The sequence below is a fragment of the Ambystoma mexicanum genome, chromosome 10 (assembly GCF_040938575.1).
Source record: "Ambystoma mexicanum isolate Mex_15411 chromosome 10, UKY_AmexF1_1, whole genome shotgun sequence".
Taxonomy (NCBI): Eukaryota; Metazoa; Chordata; class Amphibia; order Caudata; family Ambystomatidae; genus Ambystoma; species Ambystoma mexicanum.
The window spans coordinates 1,447,686,278-1,447,701,554 of NC_090932.1; positions in this window are offsets into that span (position 1 = coordinate 1,447,686,278).

Consider the following 15,277-nt stretch of genomic DNA (forward strand, 5'->3'; position numbering starts at 1 on the left):
ATTTAGCGAGAGAAAGTTGGATGTAGCGCGGTGCCAAGCCCCAGAAAGCCTTGTGGATGATAGAGGGTCTTGAATGTGATCCAGTTGAAAGATTTTAGGGCTGAGAGATGCAGTCCCTGGCTACAGGCAAAGGATAAGTCTTGCAGTCCTATTCTGGATTAGTGAAGAGGGCGGTGGAGGGTAAAGAGGCAGATTGAGGAAGAGGCTGTTGCAGTAGTTAAGCCTGGAGAGATCCAGAGCCCTGGACACTGAGTTTTTGGGGGAAGGCGGGGGAAGGTGAGGAAAGGGAAAATGCCTCTGAGGAGGGGAAGCTGAAAGTGGGCCTTCTTGGCAAGGTCAACGATATGAGGAGAGAAAGGAGTCGAAGATGACAACCAGATTTTTTGCCTCACACGAGGGCGAGGGGAGGGGGCCCAAGGAGGGCAGCCAGAGAGTACGAGGGATGGAAGGGGCAGGAATCTAAATGAGAAGGAGCTCAGTCTTACTGGCATTAAGGCAGAGATCATTAGCAGAACACCATGCCTGAATAGCAGTCAGACAGGCATGAATGAGAGAGGAGGGAAGCTTAAAGGAGAGCTGTATGTCATCGGCATAACACTGGAAATGAGGAGAGAAGGCGGAGATCAAGTGGGCAAAAGAGGCAAGGTAAATGTTGAAAAGCCATGGCTAGGTGATAGAGCCCTGAGGGACACCAATAGTAGAGAGTTTTGGTGGAGGATAGAAAGGGCCCAGTTGCACCTGGGAGGGCCGATCAGAAATGAAGTCAGCCAATCCAGTGACCAGTCCATGATGACAAGGGTATCACGGAGCTGATTTATTAGGGTGTCATGATTGACAGTGTCAAAGGCTGAGGACAGATCGAGGAGGATGAGAACTGAAGAAGAGTTGGAGTCGAGGTTTAAGAACAAGTCTTCACTGGTGTTCAGGAGAGTAGTTTCCGTCCCTCTTGCTGCTCTGAAGCCAGACTGGTGGTCGTGGTGACAGCCAACAGTTTCAGTGTGGTGGATCAGTTGGGAGATGACCAACTTCTCCAAGATTTTGCCCAAGAAGGGGGTAGTGGAGACAGGGCGGTAGTTAGCCCGGCAGGAAGGGTCAGCAGATAGCTTTGTTAGGATGGGATGCACAAGGATGTGCTTGAGGGGTAGTGGGAAGGAGCCTGTGGCAAATTAGTGGTTACAGAACTCAGCCAAGGAGGGAGCAAGGGAGGCAATGTTGTCCTTGATAGTTCTGGAAGAGCAAGGAAGCACATGTTTGGAGAAGACTTACATAGAGCAGAATGTCTCATCCGGTGCTGTGGGTGAGGAGGAGGGAAGGAAGGAGCGAGGGGGGGTCAAAGGAGGTGTGCAAGTATGTGGTGGGGCAGGGGGATAGAGGAGAGCGTGGACAGGATGTCCTGAGTTTTGGATGTGAAATGGGAGGCCAAAGCCATGCAGAGAGCCTGGGAAGGAAGAGGAGAAGTGGAGACTGCAGTAAGATTGGCGTGTTCCTTATAGATTTTGAAAAGTTCAGCTGTATTGTTAGTGGAACCAGAGATGCAGGCTTGGATATGGGCAGATGGAGAATCTGTATCGCCTTTGGAGCAGGCAACAGGCCAGTTGGTCAGGGGATGTGCTGAAGTCAACCACCTCCGTTCCGCAACTCTGCACTTGCTTTTCAGCAAGGAAAGGTCAGAATCATACCAACTATTGCACTTGGATTCAGGCTTCGTGAGGCTCCTCATGGCAGGGGCCCTTGGGAAGCAGAGTGTCAAAAGCAGTGACAGAGATGGCAACAAACCACGTCTCAGTTGGGGTGAGGATCTTAAAGTCTTCAAGGAGTTGCTAGATGTCAGAGGAGTGTTTAACAGCAGAGTGAGAATTGAGGGTAGCTAAGTGAAGCTGGTTGCCCTCTTTAAAGGTCTTCTGAGGAGGGGTACATAGACGAGGTACACCAGTCTGTGGAGCCGAAGAGGGCAGATGGGTGGCAGATGGAATAATTGCAGGAGAAGGGAGGAAGTTAATGAGAGGGGAGACGCCTGTCAAGAAGGAGGAGGTTGGGCTGAGAGCCCTGGGCCATGATAGTGCCATTCTGGTATACGTTAATGATACACTGAACAGGCGATCGTCGTCTTTTGCGGTCTACAGGAGTGCCATAGATAATATACTGAAGAATAGAAATCAAGGGTTGTTTTTATACATTTGTTGGTTGTGCAACCGTATTTAATGAAGATGATTTGTATTATTTATTGAATAAAATTTGATGTACTTTTTACGATATTTACGATATAGAAAGAATTTGGTTTTTTTACTGGTAATAGGTTATATGCCCTGCAGACTTCAAAAGACGGCAAACACCTGTTCCACCCTTGTGTTTTCTAGTAAGTTTTGTCCGTCTGGGCATAGGGAAGACTAAATTACATCCTCCAGTAAGAGAGGGTGGCCCGGAGTTTCTCTTTATATTGTGGAGACATTAATGATACACCTGGATGATGGGGAGTGTGCCAAGAGCACTTCCCATCTGGTTCCACCATTAACGAGAGAAGAAGAGAAAGGGGAGAGGACAGACCATATGGGTAGTCGATAGGTCCGGACAAAGAACAAAAAGAGGGTGTCAGTAATAGTCTGCCTGGAGAAAGCATTAACATAGGTGTCGGCAATGGGCAGACCTGGGTTGGAGACCAGGAGACCCTTTCTTAAACATTTTTCCTTCCAGGCTTCGAGAGAGAGGGAGGATAGGAAATAGAGTAGCAATTAGAATAGATAGGGGGGATGGAGAGCACCACAGGGGGAGGGGGCAGAGATATACCCTGAGGAGGGAAATACAGAACTGCACAGTGCACGAAAGAAGCCTCCAGGTGGCCTAGCAGCAGGTCAAGCACAAGTGAATCAGATGCAGGTCATTAAACAAGCAAGGATTTGAATGTCCAAAATACAAGAGAAATGCCGACATTTAAATAAAGGCAGTAGATTAAATAGCCAGATTTGAATTTCCAAAATACAAGGAAAATGCCAGTATTTAGACAAGGGCAGCAGATTTAAAAAAACATCCAGATTAGAATTTTCTAAGTACACGAAAAAGGGTAGAATCAGGAAGCTAAAATGTGGGAGCAAGCAGATTTGACTTTATCAGGTGGATAAAGGCATAGTTTTCAAGAACAAACTAGACTTTACAGGGAGGCAGATGTGACTTTCAAGCAGGTGGGTAAAAGCATACTATCCTGGCACAGACCAAAATGTATAGGTAGGTAGATTTGACTTTCCAAAACAGAGCAGTAAACACATACTTTTAAGCACAGCCGGTAATTGCAGAGTACATCCTACAGATACGTAGTACACTGGTGACAGTCACAGGAAGGCCTGAATGAGGAGGATGAGGAGCAACTGCCGAATGAATGCAGGAGGATCAGGATACCAGATTAGGCAGGCAGCCGGTGAGGAGGTAGTCAATAAAATGAAGATAGAAGCCGGCAAGAATGGTCACTGACAAAAGCAGAGGTGAAGGCAGTCAAAGCGCTACATACGGCTCACGTGGAGTAGCATGGAGAATGGGAGCGAGGTAAACAAGTGCTGAAAGGCAGATTCGGCAAGAGAGATGTAGCATATGAGGGAGAGACAGGAGGCTGAGCGAAAGGAGGGAAAACGAAAAGGGGGTGAAGGAGGCAAGGCAGTAATTAGCTGAGCAGCGCCACAGCAAGATTGGCCACATCAGGGGGAGGTGAACTCTCTGTAGTTGAGAGGCAGACAACGATGTGGGGCCCTGCGAAGATCACAGCCGGCAGTAAGTAGGTCGGAAGGGAGAGGAGGCTTACCAGCTCCAGTGTGCGCTGAGAATAGGAACCACAGGAAGAGATAGTTGTGTTGATGTGTGGAAGGTGGGGGGACCTCTGACCCCTCAAGGGCCCCCAGAAAGGCACAGACAGGATCTGCAAAGGTCCTTAAAAAGTTGTCCCTGATTGGGGGTCAGCGTCGCCTACCGGTTCCCAGGACCAAACGCACAATGGTACATTGCCTGGCCAATGAGGTGATATTAAGGGCCACAGAGGTCAATCAGACGAAGTTCCAGGTCACAAAGGAGTGGCCTGGATGCAGTGTTCGGCGGCCATGTTAGAGAGGCCTCACTTGGTATTATAGGCAATGCAGCACCATGCAGGCACCAGGCTCGGTGGAGAAGATGCCAGCCCCAGGTGCAAGAGTTGAATGGGCCCCAAGTATGATCTGCAAAATGTTCTTAAAAAGTGGTCCTTGAATGGCAGCCGGCATTGCCTGCCAGATGCCAGGACCGGCAGCAAAATGGTAATTTGCCTGGCCAATCAGGTGATGTTCTGAGCCTCAGAGGCCAATCAGATGCCAGGTATTATAGGCGAGAAACACATCGAGAAGAGAATGATCAGGAGATTTTGATCCTGTGTGCAGAGGAGGCGAGTCGGATGGTAGGAAGAGATTTTGGAGGCAACGTAACTGGGTTCCATGCCATGAATACACTTTAATGTCAAAGAGAAGATCTTAAAAAGAATCCTCTGCTGGACTCACAGCCAATGAAGGTTTCTACAATATGGTGAAATTGAAGCAGATCTTGCGGGCCATAAAGTCGTTGAATCGTGGAACTCTGAACAACCTGAAGGCAGCATATCTGGCCAGTTGGGATGCAAATGAAAAGGGCATTTTGCTAAATGTTCTTGGGTGTGCTAATCCAAAAGATTGGAAGGACCTCGTGTGACACGCACATGATAAATTATTAACAATTAAAAAATGTTGTCACTCAGTATACTATCAAGTTTTTTAGAAAAACATTTGAAACCATAACATTTCGTTCAACTGCTAATGTCAGACTTTAACAAACTTTCATATCCATAAAAGATGCTTTAATCAAAAGACGGCCAAATAATCATAATTTTGACCATCCTCAGGAATCCTGAGTTATTAAATAAATATAAATGTAATTTCTCCACTAGTTTTTTGTCTCAGAATGTTCAGTATTTATATTTTCTGTGTTTTAAATAAAATGAAAAGATAGTACATCTCTACCTGTCTATATTTTGGAACTTCCTTATACGGAACAATAAGCAGAAAGGATTTATTTTAAATTTTCCTTTAAATCAGCTCCGTGATAACCTGGGTATCACTGGTCAGGCTCTGGCGTAGCCGATTTCTTTCCTCTCTGACCGACCCTCCCAGGTCCAACTTGGGTCCTTCCTCTCTGATATCTTTCACTATACCTGTGGTGTGCCCCAGGGGTCTAACCCCTCTCCCTGGCTTTTCAACCAATACCTGGCACTCCTTGCCCACCGCATCGCTGCTCTTTGCCCCAGCTTTCAGTGCTATGGGATGACACCCAGCTCATTTTCAGGCTACCCTCGGCCTCCTCTCCTTCCCTCATCTCCGATTGTCTGTCTGCCATCCATGAGTGGTGTGGCGCCAATGACCTCTGCCTTAATGCCAGTAAGACTGAGATTCTACTCATTGGCACGCCTGCTCCCTCCTAAACTGCAGCTCTTTGGCCAGCCTCTCTTGGCATGCTTCCTGCTCCCACCTGCACGGCAAAAAACCTGAGTCATCTTCGACTCCACACTCTCCTTCTCTCCTCACATCTCTGATGTCTCTAAGAAGTCACACTACCAGCTGTGCTTCACCAGAGGTATACTTCCTTTCCTCTCCTTCCCCCAGAAGCTCACTGTCTCCAGAGCTCTGGTTCTCTCTAAGGTGGACTATTGTAACAGCCACTATCTAAATCTGCCTGCCTCTACTCTCCGCCCTGTGCAACTGATCCAGAACAGGACTGCAAGTCTTGTCCTTGGCCTCAAGCCCAGGGACCGTATCTCTCCAGGACTGAAATCTCTTCATTGGCTCCCGGTGGCTACGATGATTAAGTTCAAAATCCTCTGTACTGTCCACAAGGCCTTCTGGGGCTTGGGGCTGCAATACCTTCAACTCTATCTTCCTAAATATCTTCCTTCTCAAGCTCTCCGCTCATCCGCATCCAACTCCCTCAGGGTTAGCCGCTTCTCCAAGCAACGAGTTGGTGGTAGATATCTATCCTCGGCAGGGGCCTCCCTCTGGAACAGCCTTCCTGCCTCCCTGAAACTTGAGGAGAACCATCTCCGGTTCCGGAAGCACCACAAAACCTTCCTCTTTGCCTCTGCGTTCTCTCCCCTGCTAAATTTCTGGCTAAACCGGCACTGGTTACCTGGCCACCCTTCTGACTCTTGGGCCCAGGCCCCGCCAGTTGCACACCTGCTGTGCCTCTCTGGCAACCCCTGCACCAGGGACTGTTCTCTGTATCCCTACAGTTCCCCTACCAGCACTTATGTCTGCACTTCCTTGCACTTGCCACCAGTGGCCGTTTATCTTATTTTATTCTACTATCCCATGTACTGCACTTTCCCCTCTCCCTTGCCCACACACTTTTCCCTTTTCCCCTCCCCATGCACTTGCACGATCTGAATGAAACCTGGCCTAGTAGGATCGCTGTCATGTCTTCCTTTGTACCCCTTTCCCCTGCCTTGTCGCGCCTTAAAACACTTGTGCATAGGCGCATTATAAATGCCATATCATAACAAGATTCAAAAGATAGAATGTGTAAAGGTAGGAAATCCTACCTGTGGTATCATATGCATCTGCATGATATGAAGATAATGGTTTCATACATGCCAACATTCCGACACACCTGGGAGGGAGATTTCATCAGAAAAATCAGGAACAACAATTTCCCCATAGGAATGCATTGGGGAAAACATTTTAGGCAGGAGAGTGAAAAATCTCAATATATTTTCACAGAAAAATCAGGAGTCTCCAGCCTAAATAGGTTGGGTTGGCATGTATGCGGTTTCTACACTGCGAAAGACCTTGGATATAAAAAACATTAGTCTGGGTAATGGTTTACACCTAATTTGCCTGGTTACATTTGTTTAAACATAAATTCCTACCCCATTAGTGCAGCGCCTCTGTTTTGATTGGTATTGAAAACTAATCCGGTTTAGGGATTCATTTTTTATTACAAAATTGCTGCCGCCGCAAAAACGCGATGACGGCATCGCGTGATGACGTCATTGTGTGCGGCGGACGGCCACAATTCTCACAATGTTTACAATGTATAATCCTCTTTAAGATAACGCTGGTGTATGAACTAGTGCTGGGCTTCTTGTAAAATAGACCTTGATGTAATATCCACATGCACAAATGAAGCTATTCAACTATTAACAACCAGTTATTCCTTGTTACATGGGGCAATGACATAGTAATGTTGGTCTTAACTGCCAAAGTTCTGAAACAGGAAAAGGGCATTACAATAATCCATTCTGGAGCCCCGACGACTGCCCGGCGGTCCGATTCTGCAATTAAAGTCAGGAAGTGCCTCAAAAGTTTAAGTAATTAATACATAGATTTTACAATTTCACTAACATGTAGGTTACAGTTTAAATTTGTCTGCAAAATACAACCTAAATGTTACTTTAGTGGAAAAATTGGTTGGGACATCAAATAGGGCTGGGCAAGAAATGCAGGCGTGGAGATCAACCAACCGTTTTTTGGGAGCAAGCACAATAATCTCCGTCTTAGAAGGGTGGCGTTTGCCAACACCAGCATTTTATTTTTGGCACACAGGCTAGTACTCCAAAGAATTTTCAGCCTGACATAGATTTGCATGTCATTGAAATAAGAGGGATAGCTTACATTGAACTCATCAACATTTTTTAAAAGTGGCCAGACGTAAATATTAAATTACAGGGGGACAGGGGAGAAAGAGAGGGGGGGTGCCTGTGGGACACCACACCGAACTGGCAAAGAATCAGAGTAGATGTTTCCATTTTGACTTGTTGGATCCGTTGGATAAGAAGATGAACCACTTTAGTGAATCATCAGAAACCTGTGCTATATTGGACAGTCTGGAAATCAGGATGTTAAAATAGACTGTCATATGCCATCGACAAATCGAGCATGAAAAGCATGCTAATGTCCCTTCATCAGCAGCCATGAGAATGTCATTTCAGAGAGCCAGAAGGCAGTTCCAGTGCCACGACCAGGCCTGAAGCAGCCGGATTGGTATGTATCAAGTATTCAATGTTCTTCCAAGAAGTTCTGGAGTTGCACCGTCACTGTTTTCGCCAGGATCTTGAAGGCCATACTAGACCGGCAATTGATCAGTAGTTAGTGAGCAGATTATGATCCAATTATGGTTTTTTAAGTAGGGGTGTTACATATGATTTTCTTTTTAGGTCAGTGGGTACACAGCCTTGAGCTAAAGAAGAGTTAACAAAAGCTGTACAAAAATCCTTTAGTGTGGTGAAGAAGCATGCTGTTTTGCAAAGTCAGGCCGGGATTAGATCGCAATTATGGTTTGTAGGCTTCAAGTGACATTGTCTCAATTTTCTTTGCTGTCGCCGAAGTAAATGAGAATTTGGGAGAGGTTGCTGAGGAGGATGTCATAGGGAACAGGTTACTTACCGCTTACTGTTGTTCTCCAGCATGGGTCTGGCATGGATTCACATGCTCATGAATATTCCCAGTCGTCAGGCTGGGAATCCTCGGTAAAAGAAAAAATCAGTTTCATTTCTGCACTGTCTTTCTCCGAATAACCAATCACTGGTCTCTGGGTCATACTGCCCCTAGCCAATGACTGCCCTCTACCCAAGCGCCTCCTCAGGCAGCCATCTTCAGATTTGGTAGCACGTAAACTGGCAGTAGGACCAAGAGAAGAGCCGCAGAGGGGTAGGCGGGAGGGTTTGCATGTGAATCCATGCCAGACCCATGCTGAAGAACAACAGTTACTGGTAAGTAACTTGTTCCTTCTCCAGCATGGGGTCTGGCATGAATTCACATGCTCATGAATACAAGAATACATAGCAGTACACACATGCACAACCACGGGAGGTGGCAAGGCTCAACATTAAGCATTTCAGCAACTCAACATTACGCATCTCTTACCTCCTCACCAGGCTCACCTTTCAAGCAAACATGTTGCGCAGCACTGCTTGGCCGAGTCTGGACTTCTCCCTGGAATCCCGGTCGACGCAATAGAATCTCTTGAAGGTGTGCGTCGACCTCCACGTAGCAGCCCTGCAGATGTCCAGCAGGGGCACACCAGACAGGAACACCGTAGTTGCAGCAAACCCTCTGGTTGAATGGGCTCTCGGACGACCAGGCAACGGTCGGTTTGCCAACCGGTGACAGTGTGTGATGTAGCCGGAGAGCAACCTGGAAATGGAGGCCTTGGAGAGGGCCTTCCCCGGGTTCACAGGGCCAAAGTTCACAAACAGCTGTGATGTCTTCCGAAAACTCTTTGTGCGGTCCACGTAGAACTTCAGCGCTCTAGCCACATCCAGCGAGTGCAAAGTCCTCTCAGCCGGCGACGAAGGCGATGCGAAGAAAACAGGTAGAACCAAGGGCTCGTTGAAATGGAAGTCCGATGGCATCTTGGGCATGAAGAGGGGTGGTCCTCAGCACGACCCTCGGTGCGTGGAAAGTCAAGTACGGAGGCTTACAGGAGAGGGCCTGGATCGCTCCCACTCTTCATGCGGAGGTGATGGCCACCAGAAACGCAGTCTTCCACAACAGGAATTCCAGAGGTGCAGAATGCAGAGGCTCGAGCGGGGGACCCAGGAGCCTAGTCAGCACCACATTGAGCTCCCACACCAGGACCGGTGCCTTCACCAGCAGGAACAAGCAGAAAAGTCCTTTCATTAACTCCTTAACCAGGCGATGCGGCCACAGCGACAATCGCCCCGGAGTTCTCATGTAGCAGGAGATAGCCACCAGATGGATCTTGATAGAGGTGTGCGCCAGCCCCGCCTTGGCCAGCGACAGCAAGAACGTCAGCACTTGAGGGGCTGTAATCTGTAGAGGGTTTATCTTCTGTGCACGGCACCAGGCGGTGAACCTCTTCCATTTATGTCTGTAGCACTTAAGAGTCGAAGTAGTCCTGGCTTTGGCAAGCACCTCCTTGCAATCCGCCAGGATCTCGTATCCACCAAACTCTAGTGCTGCAGGAGCCAGGCCTGCAGGTTCAGCGACGACGGGTCGTGGTGCAGGATTGCGCCTCCTTCCCTGGCGAGAAAATCTGCGCCAGCTGGAAGCTTGACTGGAGGGGACGCTGACAAGTCCAGAAGGTCTGGATATCATTTGCCTCAGCCACGCCGGTGCAACGAGGATCATCCTGCACCGGGACTGTCTGAGTTGACTGATGAGTCGTAGGAGCAATGGTGGGAACATATAGAGGAACAGGCCATTGCAGGGGAATGAGAACACCTCCCCCATGCTCCCCGGCTGGGGAAGCCTGCTGGCGGACCTCCGGGACTTGGTGTTCATCGCCGTCGCAAACAGATCGATCTGGGGATTGCCCCATCGTCGAAGCAGTAGGTCCACCCGATCCTGACGAAGTTCCTACTCATGGCAAGAGCGCAGCTCCCTGCGGAGTGAGCCGGCGACAGTGTTCTTCACTCCTGCCAGATGAAAGGGTACCAGGAACATCCTTCAAGCAACGGCCCAGTGCCATAGGTCCTGCGCTTCCTTGGAGAGAGGAGGGGGATCTGGTGCCCCCCTGCTTCCGAATGTAGAACATCGTCGTGGTGTCGGTGAAGACCCGCACCAACTTGCCCTAGAGAGATGGGAGGAATGACCTGAGGGCCCAAAACACGGCGCAGAGCTCCAGGACGTTGATGAGCAACGACTTCTCCTCCGGGAGTCAAAGACCTCTTGCGTGGAGATCTCCGGTGTGTGCACCCCATCCCTCCAGGGAGGCGTCTGTTGTCACCGTCTCCTGATGCGCCAGGGTCTGGAAGTCCGTGCCCGCCGCTAGATGCGCCCGGACCCTCCACCATAGAATCGCCCGACTGAATGTCTCGTTGAGGGCGATCCTGTCCTCGAAGCTTCCCTTCGCCTGCATCAAACAGGCGTCGAGGAACTCCTACAGCGGCCGCAACCGCAGTCTGCACAGCCGAACTAAGTAGATGCATGATGACATCATGCCGAGCAGGGACTTGATGGACCTCACCCTGGCAACTTTAATGGCCAACACCCGTTGTACCTTGCCCAGGATGGCCTTTATCCTGTCCTCAGACGGTGTGGATAGGCGCGCCTCCATGTGGAGTCTGGCTCCCAGGACCTGGGCGTCCTGCAATCGCTCCAAGCAGGACTTTGCATAGTTTATCGAGAACCCCAGCTCAGTGAGCAGGCGGAACGACCTCGCTGTGTGTTGGACGGCGAGTTCCTTTGTCTTCGCTCAGATGAGCCAATCGTCCAGATAGCGGTAGACATGGATCCCATGCAGGAGCAGCCGCGCCGCCACCGGTGCCAGGCACTTGGTGAAGACCCTTGGGGCCAACTTCAGACCGAAGGGGAGGGCCCTGAACTGGTAGTGCCGTCCTTGGAACACGAAACGCAGAAACTTTCGGTGCACCCTGTGAAAGGGGATGTGGAAGTAGGCATCCTCCAGGTCCAGTGACGACAGGAAGTCCCCTTCTTCCAGCTGTCCCAGCACGTGCTGAAGGGTGACCATCCAGAATTTCTGGGATTTTATGTATTTTTTTTGAGGCAGCCGAGATCTAGGATGGGCCGCCAGCCGCCAGTCTTCTTTCGAACGAGAAAGTACCGTGAGTATACTCCAGAGCCTCTTCAGGACGAGCTCTATCGCAGCCTTCTTTAGCATTGCTCGTACCTCTAGAAGCAGTTGAGGATGTGGCTTTCTTTCCTGGCCATGGGTGGAAAACGGGGACACTTCATTTGGAACTCCAGTGTGCGCCCGTGGGCCAGGGCATCCAGCAACAAGTTGTTCCCGTCAAAGGGCATTTCCAGTACCCTCGTCTGAACGTTAATGTTAAAGGACATTTGTACCGCAGACTATCGCCACCAGAGTGGTCCCCTGACGCTCTGAAAGAGGAGGGGAGGTTGAGTTAGTGGGAGGAGGCAGGAAAAGTGCAAGAGAGCAGTGATGTGCTGTTGGCGGCCTCAGCCCGGTGGGTCCGTTGGCTGGGCCTGGGGTGTTTGCGGCCGGTAGTCGTCGTGTAATGTTGTGCAAGACTATGCGTGTTTTTGTTTTGTTGTTGCAATGTAGTGAAGTTTGTGCGGTTTGTTGTGCTGTAGATTTTGGTTGCGTTTGGTTTGGAGTTTGAGAGGTGTATGCAGAAAGGGAAATTGTTAGTAGGGTTGGTTAGTTTGCGTCCCTATGATGAATTCAGGTGCTTGGCTTGCGCAGTCTCCCCTGGTGCGGCTCTGTCCTGATCTGGGTCCTGACAGAAGTCGGTGGCCCTGAGCTAGCCCCTGCTGGCGAAGGCAAACGCTGTTGCCCATCTGGCGGAAGCCGGTGTCGGCAATGTCCGTGGTCACCGTGATGGCGTGGTCCGAAGCCACTTCGCCTTCTTGCAATATTTCAAAGGCTTCCGCCCCCTTGTTGTCTGGGAGGAAGTCCAGGACGGGGGTGATTTTAAACCACAGCTCCCCATCGTAGCAGGCCACGATAGTGAGAGCGTTGGCCGACTTAATGGTTGTCGCCGCCGACGAGATGACCCGACGTCCCATGGTGACCAGCTTCTACCCCTCGCCGTCCGGCGGGGAAGTGGAAGTCGATGCCGTCGCCCCAGCCGATTTCTTCTTGGCCGCCGCGGAGACCACCGAGTCTGGGGACGGCTGTGCTCTGAGGCACATCAGAGTCTGGAACCCGGTACTTCTTCTCGTACCGGCCCCTCTTCACCGGGTGCCGAGGATGGGTTCTTCAGGAGGGCCAGCCCCTTGTCCCAGATGTCGTCCAACAAAGGGACCAAGAGCACGGTCTTCCTCTTAGCCTCTCGTCATTGGTAAAGGAATCACTCCTTCTGCTCTTCGGGCATAGCTGAAAAAGCTCTGAGGCCCTAGCTATCATGGCGTTAAAGGAGCCAATTTCATCGGGAGGAGAAGCCCGGGGTGGGGGCGAAGGGAGATCAGTTCTGTCGTTGCCGCCATCATCCGTCCCCGCCGTCTGTCTCCGTCTCCTCCCTCGGTGGAGCGGATGGAGGTGAGGGATGGAAGGGGCGGGGAAGGATGTACCCGCCTTTGCTTGGATGGTGGGCTCTCCGACGGTCCAGGCGCCGCTGGATTGTCCACCAGAGGCAAAGGCATCCTTGTCCTTATTTCTGTGCACAGCGTGTGCAAGGCTAGCAAGATGTCTCCCGACCTGTCCGCCGGTGGAGGCAGCGGTTGCGACGGTAGAGTCTGCAGCGGTGTAGAGTCCTCCAGCTATTAGTCGATCTGCCGTTCGTTGCCGTCTCACCTGTTGCTTTCCACGTCCGTCTCGTCGGGGTCCTTCCCGTAGGCTCTGACCTCGGCGAATTGCTTGTCAAGAACTGACTTGAGTCCTGAAAGCTCGTCCTCGGAGGAGATATCTGAGTCCGGTAGGACTATCGTGCCCCCCCCCCTTTTCTTACCCAGGGGCTTCACGGGGGTCTTATCAATGGGCGTGAAAGACGATTCCCTCCAACCGGCCAGGGGAACTGTTGGCTTGGGGGCCGTCTCCACTGGGGTTTCCCTGGCGGTCTTCGCCAGGGACGCTGCAACCCCTTCAATCGAGGCCTTAGCCTGGAGAATCTGGGCCTTCACGACCTTAGGCGCGTCTGAGGCCTTGGCTTTCTCCGTCGGAACCGACCAGGCCTTCTCCAGAAGCTTCTTCGGGTTGTCTGACTTCCTCTTCATCAAGCCGGAGCGTTGGCTCATGGTTGACTGTGTCGGTGATGCTGCGCCTGGCCTGGCAGCTGAGGAGCCCATACCAGCGGCACTCCCAGTGCCCGCGGACTTGCAGTGCTCAGCCCTAGGTTGGGGCCCCATCGCCAGAGCACCCTCAAAGGTCTTAGAAGACCGCTCGGATTTCCTCTTGGGAGAGGTACGTTGCCGGGGCTCACCTGCCACGGGCTCTTCGACTCCAGCCAGTCAGCGATTCGCTTGCGACGGTCCTTCATGGTCCTGGAGGACATGTCCTTGCAGAACGCACAGGCCTCCTCGACGTGCGATGTATCCGTGTGAAGGCAGTAGAGGCACCGCGAGTGCCCATCCTGCTTGAAGACGTTCTGTAGTCCACATCCTGGGCAGATCCTAAACAGGGGCATCGAGTCTCCTTTGTCTTTGGCCAGGACCACAAGGGGTAGGCCTCCAAGAGCTTCTGGAATCCTCCAAGAAGTGAAATTCGTCAAACAAAATAAATCGCCCTTGAGGGGCGTAGAGATTTCCGAAACGGGTCCCCGTTGATCAGAAGATGAATCAGTGTAGCTTGAGGCTCAAATTCACCGAAAAAATAAGAGTAAACTCTTTAGAAAATGCAATACGCAGTAAAAGCTCGAGAGCTAAGCACGAGGACTCCCAACACTTGAACGTGCAGTAAAAATCTGAAGATGGCTGCCTGAGGAGGGGCTTAGGTAGAGGGCAGTCATTGGCTGAGGGCAGTATGACCCAGAGACCAGTGATTGGTTATTAGGAGAAAGACAGTTCAGAAACTAAACTGAAACTGATTTATTCTTTTACTGAGGATTCCCAGCCTGACGACAGGGAATATTCATGAGCATGTGAATCCATGCCAGACACTAAGCTGGAGAATATCAATAACAGTAAAAAGGGCTTGAGGGTTACTGTGGGTCAATATTTAGTAGAATAGAGGCAACCTTATTCATGAAAAAATTCATTACATTTTTTAGTTAACTTAGGCGAAGTTGGTAAGCTGAATGAGCTACAAGTGGCAGTGACTAGGGTTTTTGGTCTATTGTCAGCAAAACTAATCTGTTTTTTTGTATATATTCAGTGTTGCTTTAGCAGCCTGAAGGTCATTAGGGTCTCTAGACGTAAGCCCATTCTTTTCCTTTTTGCGATACTCTTTTCTAAGAGTTTTGAAGAGACAATTTTTTGTTTTGATTTCGTAGTGGTCTTAAAGGTGCAATCTGATCACAGTTATTCTAAAGTGCTACCATATTGGATTGATAATCTAAACAGTTATGATCGGGGGAGAAAGGAGTCAGTCTGGAAATTGAGAGTCTGTAATGGCGCTGAGATCTTTTTTCCTGACTGAAGATGTCGCTTGGGTGACTTTGGGGCTGCCTATATGGTCTGTTGGGATCAATAATGTCACAACATAATAATTGGACCATACAACTGGCGTATTTTCCTCATGAGATAGAATATTGCGAGTTGGTGTGTTCTTGAGGAAATCTGACATATGCATATCAAATTTTGTGTGCAAATCATGTGCAGCAATGAACATCAAGGTGTAGCAGAGCGAGTCAATTTGACTGTGGCTTCCACGACATGGTGTGGGCTTGTATGTAGTAGCTGCTGTGTACGACTATTGTGCTGAA